We start from the raw sequence: 7,094 nt of genomic DNA, 5'->3' as shown, positions 1-7,094 counted from the left end.
CAATGGATCTATGCTGTAGTATCCCTTAGTCCATATAGGTTATCGACCGGATCATTTCTAATACCATTTGTCACAACCCAAGACCTCACCCAAAAAGGCTAGCCAAAAAATATTATTCGGATTTTTTGATTCTTTATAAGTACCTAAGATCTATCTAATGAATAACAAATGTGGGACTAAACACATGTTGGCATAGATCCTTACATATTATGTGTGAAGTTTAATCTCATATGAATAAGTTTGGAAGATAGATTGATATAGATGACTAGATCTAATATCTAATGCCTATTTTATTGGACTTGCCATCTCTCCGAGCAAATGGCATAAGAGCTACTAGTTGAAGGTACTAAATAACTTTGCAAGATGCTTATAGTTGGTTTGGGCTAAAATCAAACAAGTCAAGATTTTCGTTGAATTTGATTACAACATATGTAAGGCTTGCTATGTTCGACGCCCCATCTCCCAAGTATGGACTACCACCTTCTTTCCAAATTCTCCTAAATTTCACATATCGATGCTCATCCTTGAACAACCATTTCAATACTTATGGACAAATGTCGGTGATAGTCTCAAATCATTTAGTCCAAGAACTTGAGCTAGATCGATAGCAATGCTTCCACTTAGAGCTACTTCAATAAGCAAGATATGCATCAATAATAAGATGTTAGAATTAGTTCCTTTATATGATCTAAATTATCATTAGTTGGAAAACTTCCTTTTGAAATGGCAATCTAGCTGACCAGCCACCGAGTGTACAAAATGATATTCTTTAGACCTTATTTTAATAAATTTTAAGTCATTTTAAAGATTTTACAATTACGTTAAGAACTATTTATAATTACATACATACATACATACATACATACATATATATATATATATATATATATATATATATATATATATAGAGAGAGAGAGAGAGAGAGAGAGAGAGAGAGAGAGAGAGAGAGAGAGAGAGAGAGAGATTTTGTTAGAATTAGGATTTACTGTAGGAGAGTCTATGATGGTTATACATACCTTTTTGGAAGCACGGAAAAGAAGGCCTATTGTGAAGTTCCTAGTGATAATGCTTCTAGAGCCCTATCCATAGGCTTACACTTAATTGATTAGTTGTGATGTTGATTTATATTTGTCGTTGTCGTTGTCACGACAGACATGAAGTATAAAAGATCGAACAAAAATCATATAAGGCGGGCGCCCAAAAAAAAATATAGGGCAGGCTTCCTATTATGTCACATTTCCTCTAGTGCCTATCTTAAAGAAGATATTCAAAGGTCATAGGCTCCTTCTACGAACGAGCCATTAGTCCTATGATTAAAACAAACCAAAAAAAAAGGAATTCCATGCAGTATCCTCTTGCTTTCTCATTTTTAAAGCATTTTATTGGTACATACTACATAGCCAAGTAATACACCTCAAATAAATTAGTCATTTGGCAATCTAATACATACATCTAGGTAAATCGATAAATAATTTTTAGAATATGGTCTTCACCAGTACATATTACATAGTTAGATAATACATACTTAGCAAATTAATCATCTAGCAACCTAATATACACTTCCAAGCAAATTGATACATAGTACATAGTAACCTAATATACACTTAGCAACCTAATATGGTCTTCACCAGTGCATAGTACATGGTTAAATGATACACACTTAGCAAATTAATCATCTAGCAACCTAATATATACTTCCAAACAAATTGATACATAATCCAGAACATCATACTCACCAATACACTCAACCTAGTCGGTGATACACACTATTTGACTTCTTGATATATATTACAAGTTTTTATCCACACCTAATAGTGATCCAATACATATCACCAGGTAAATCGATGCACAGTGTTCAAAACATACTTTTTACCAACACGTTATACGGCCAGATGATGCATATCAAGCAAATTAGTCATCTAGCAAGCCAATATACACATATAAATAAATTAATATATAGTTTTCAGAATATGATATTTATCAATACCAGTATACAATTTTTCAGCTTTGTCTAATATAAAAAATTATATACATACAATTTCTTATATTCTATAAACTCTTAGATATAAAGATCCTAGAAGAGAGAGAGAGAGATTTGGAGGAGAAGAAAGGGACTCAAGATGAGAAAGAAGATCTTAGGGATGGGATAGATGGCTTGATAAGAAAGAAGATAAACAGAAGGCTTGATGAGGATGGTCACTCTTCATGGACGATCTTTCTTGGCAGGTGCAATTTTCTTTTTTTTTATTTTTTTTTAAGTTACGGAGCCTATGGTTTAATTATAGTCTTGCCTAACAAATTTATCAATGGAGTATAAAAGACTGGCCTATGAATTCGTTAAAGTTGTGCCTATCGAATTTATTAATGGAGTATAACAGACTGGCCTATGAATTCATTAAAGTTGTGCCCATCGCACTTTATTAACATCAGCAACGCGCCGTCCAAAAACAGAGTATTTAGATTTCATAAAGAGCAAGGGATAATTGATGTTTCTATTTGATGCTGAGGAGTGGGTCCAGTCATGTCCAAAGGTCATTAAGAATTGATACATGCATGATTAAATGTTCCCTTGTGAGGGTCTGAGACAAAAATTAATGGATCACCGAGAATTAAGAATTTGATGTTAGTTTGCAAATTCGTATTGCATGAGAACATTTTCAACTTTCAAGGATGTTGCAGATATTCCATTATTGTCTGTTTTACCTTTCAATATAATATTCTATTTGTTAGGCCTTGATGCTAATTAGCCCATTGATGGTCATATTATTATAATATAATATATAATATTATTATTTAATATTGATATTGTATTAAAATGTTAATATTAATCACATAGAAATGCCATAATGTTATGTTATTATAATATAAGATTATAGTATATAATATTATTCTTTAATATTAAAATTATATTTAAATTATTAATATTATCATATGGAATATATTATAATAGGCCATTGATAGTTTTATAATTTCAAAAAAATCCATAATTTATTGCAATTGTAATTTATTCTAAATATTTTGTGGCATAGTTATGCCACCTGGTATGACTTTTTTTTTTTGGTACACTGGCAACTCACACACAACGAGTGTGGGTACAACCCATAAAGTTAGAAAGGAGAAAAAAATGCAAAGGAGATGGGACAGAGACGTGGTTCGCCCAAATAAAATCTCCAAAATAATGAGCCATATAGGATGCTACCCAATCTACAGCATTGTTTGCCTCTCTGTAAACATGAATAGCCCGATGGAAGGCACACTCACTCAAAAGACTACGGATATCGTGAAGCAACCGCATCCCACCGGCAACACTCTCCAAACCCTAAATCCACTTGATCACCGTGGTTGAGTCTCCCTCAAAAATAATACGGTCTGTGCCCAGCATTCGCCTCGCATAGGAAACGCTCTCTTATGCAGCTCTGATCTTGGCACCGACAACGGTCTGATCAAAGATCCGTGGATCTTCGGCCACCACTAATCTGGTATCCTGATCTTTAATAACAAATCCAGCCGCCGCTAATCTATTTTTTTTTAATGCTCCTACCAAATGCTCACTAAAACTCCGTACATGCGCTTGAGTATTAGAGTTGCACCTAAAACTCATCACAAAGTGGCTATCGTAAGGTTGCAAACCTTCTATCCTAATAGACGCTAATGCCACCAGGTAACTCGAACATCGTTCTTCTTTTACTTAATCGACGAGTCATTGTTACACATTATCTAATGTCATAAAATTTTCAAAATACTTCCACTTGACGCACTTTAATAAGGTTCTTTTTTGTCAAAGCATTCTAGAATAATTTAAATGGTCAGGTCCAACTAGAATAATTCTTTAGCACCTTGTTTCCAAATTGAGTTGATAGATTCCAATGTGCTTTGAATTTGGCAAGTTGAAGCATTTCTGGCCAGACTAACAAATGTAATAAATCAAGTCAGGTTCGGGTGTCTGAACAATGCCCAATTGCAAGGCCTTGAGTCGTGCCAGAACCCACTTTGTTTGATGGGGATGGTCTTGGGGCTGCTGAGGGTCTTTGCAAGATGCTTAAATTAGGATATCTTTAGGAAAGGGGAATGGTCTACAAAGTCCCACTTTGATGATGGTGGTCATGATCCAATGCTAGAAGAGACCATACTTACATAGCTTTTAGCCTGTCATGATCCAATGCCTAAATTTATTCGGGACATTGTATTCATCACTCTTGACGAACTGCAGAGGGAAAAAAATAAACGTGTCTTGGCCTTCCTTCCCCTTTGATAAAATCTAGTGGGAAAGGGCCACCGTCTTTTATAAAGTTGGTGAGCTCAAGTGGGCTAAGATGCAAGACGGAATTTTCTTGGTTGGAATTTTCTAATTTAAGATATTCTTTTTGATTAGATGATATCTGAAGATTTTTTTTTTTATTTTGATTTATGTTGATTCTTTTTTTTTGACTAATATTTTTATAGAAATTAAAATTAAGAAATGGATTCTTTGCAAGAAAGAATTACCTCTACCAAAGAGGGATCTATAACTTCGATCCAAGCGGTTTATGTACCTGCGGACGATTTGACCGACCCTGCTCCTGCCACGACATTTGCACATTTAGATGCTACTACCGTACTATCAAGAGTCACTGCATACATCTCAGATCAGACTCATCTTGACAGCAAGTTGCATGCAATAAAGTACAATATAGATGTAGATCTGCTTTGATTTTGGCAATATTCTTGTCACTACAAAAGATTTGCCCCCACGAGTATAAACGGGATTCGCTGTTTCGGCAGCAAATCTCGTACCAACACCATTCTATTATAGTATCGAAATGTCAGGTATGGAAACTGGTTTGACTTATTGAATATCGATATACACTCTATACCATATATCGGTTTGATACCGATGTGATATGATACAGTCGGTATACACTATAAATTTTTTATCCATGATATCTACATTGTCCGGTTTGCTCTAGTTGTAAATTTTCCAGCTAATACAAGACACCACCTTCAACTTGTAGGGTACAAGTTTAGCTTTCTTCAACTCAATAATTTCCATATAATCAAAGAGCTTTTCAACTTTAGCAAATCAGTCAAGAAAGTCTTCAATATTCTACTGATTGTTGGAAGCCCAAAGATCAATCTTCATGTTATAGTCATGATCTTGATGTCGCCAATGCTCTGGAGCCAAATTTGATTTGATATATTCGCCAAGTCTTGGAAGTGCTTGGGTTGATACTCGAACACATCTTGCCATGAGCAAACCCATTAATAAGTTTATTTAGTAGGAAAAGCTAGATAAGTATGTATAGAGAAGATTGGGAAAGTAAAATCAGATGCCTTTAGAACTAATTCCTCTAATTTCTCCAATAGTTTCTTATTTGTTTCAAAATTTAAAACTGCTAAACGTTTCTCTTTTTTTTAGGAGCCAATTATCAAATAAGTTGTTCATACCAAATGATTTCTGTACACCTATGGAAACCTAAATGAAATCATAATAATAGCGGGATGTTAATCACATATGAGTTTCTTTTGACAAAAAAAAAAAAATCCACAATATTCACTGCTATAGTACATCACTGCCTACCTGGTTAACCACACTTCCATCAATTCACAACCTACTCCTACTTGAACAAGAAAGAGAAAATAACAAAATTAAAACCTAACAAGAACTACTAATGGATGCAAATTTGTGTAACTTTAGATTCTACAAGTCATCCAATCCATGCATGCAAGTCTTTTATCTTAGTCCATTTTGAAATCCTAATTGATTTTTGCCGATCCCATCACCTTGCAACTTCCTTTATGACTTGTTCTAACTTCGGGAAAAAAAAAAGCTTGGTTGTGATCACAGCCATCCATAGGACTCTTCCTCCCCGACCATGTCCTCCCATGTATGGAAGGGGCTGACTTATATAGCACAGATATTAAGGGCCTCACACATTTGTTTAAAAGAGGACACGTTAATGGTTATCAGATGACTTTCGGATTCTCGATCCTTTATTGCTAGATCTCGTCCTCTTTTACAAGATTACTAATGAATGATGTGTATATTGGTCTCTTGAGGTATCTCTCTCTCTCCCTCTCTCTTCCTCTCACACACACAAATATATAAGTTTGTTTTCGGATTCCCACAAATGTATTTGTATTCGATTGATTTAATTTAACCAATTTACCCAAAAAAGTTCATTTATGCCATTATATATTTTGCTGCTCTTACATGTCGCTTTTGCTAAACAACTCATTCTACTTATTCCTTCTCCACTCAAAAATATATAATTGTTTTGAAGGTACTCATCATTGTACCTAAAAAGATCTTCAAATCCATCTAATGCTAGCTTAGCAACTCGGCATTCAGCGTTCCCTTAAAAAATTAGCTCATCCTTGTACAAGACCTATATGGCACCTTCTTGACTCTCTTGATGATTTTAAACTTAATCATATTTGCCAGGAGGTTAATCAATAACAGAACTACTGGCCAATCATGGAGTATCCTCGAATGATGCAACGTTAACCCATTGGACTTCAAATTTATTTCCCAGATCTCTTGTACTTTTTCATAGCAGATATCAGGAGGTTCATATCATAGATTGCAATGGGTTATCCCCTTATGTACTATAAAAAAAAAAATTAAAAAAAAAATCCTCCAAAGAGATGAATGATACCAATTGCAGGCTATGCTCTCACAGACGATGGCTATCATTTTCTACTCCTACTAGGTTTGAAGTTTCAAATGGGAAGAATTTTAACATAGTTAAGTTACTCTCTTTACCCCTTCTATACATTTGCAGCCCTTCCTATCTCGTGGGTCCAAACTGATTCACCTTATATACTTGCAAACATTTTTGGGGCATGCTAATATCATGATTAATTACTGTGGCTTCTATTGATGCAATATTTAATGTATATCTTCTGTGCACATAATTTGTAAACTCAACAATTTTAGAAAAAATAATGGTGTTTAAAATTTTGAAGGAGAAGCAAGAGAAGTTTTCTATTCAAGCATGTTGAAAAATTTCTTCACTTATCTTAGTAGTGTTAAGAGTGTCGGTATTCATTAATTTGAACTCTCCTTTTCTTTTCTTTTCTTTCTTTCTTCTTTTTCTTAGAACACTCAAGCTCG

The sequence above is a fragment of the Phoenix dactylifera genome, chromosome 6, assembly GCF_051530095.1.
Source record: "Phoenix dactylifera cultivar Ajwa chromosome 6, Ajwa_hap1_PhDact_Kaust_v1.1, whole genome shotgun sequence".
NCBI classification, from domain to species: Eukaryota; Viridiplantae; Streptophyta; class Magnoliopsida; order Arecales; family Arecaceae; genus Phoenix; species Phoenix dactylifera.
Note: the sequence above shows the minus strand (reverse complement) of the source record.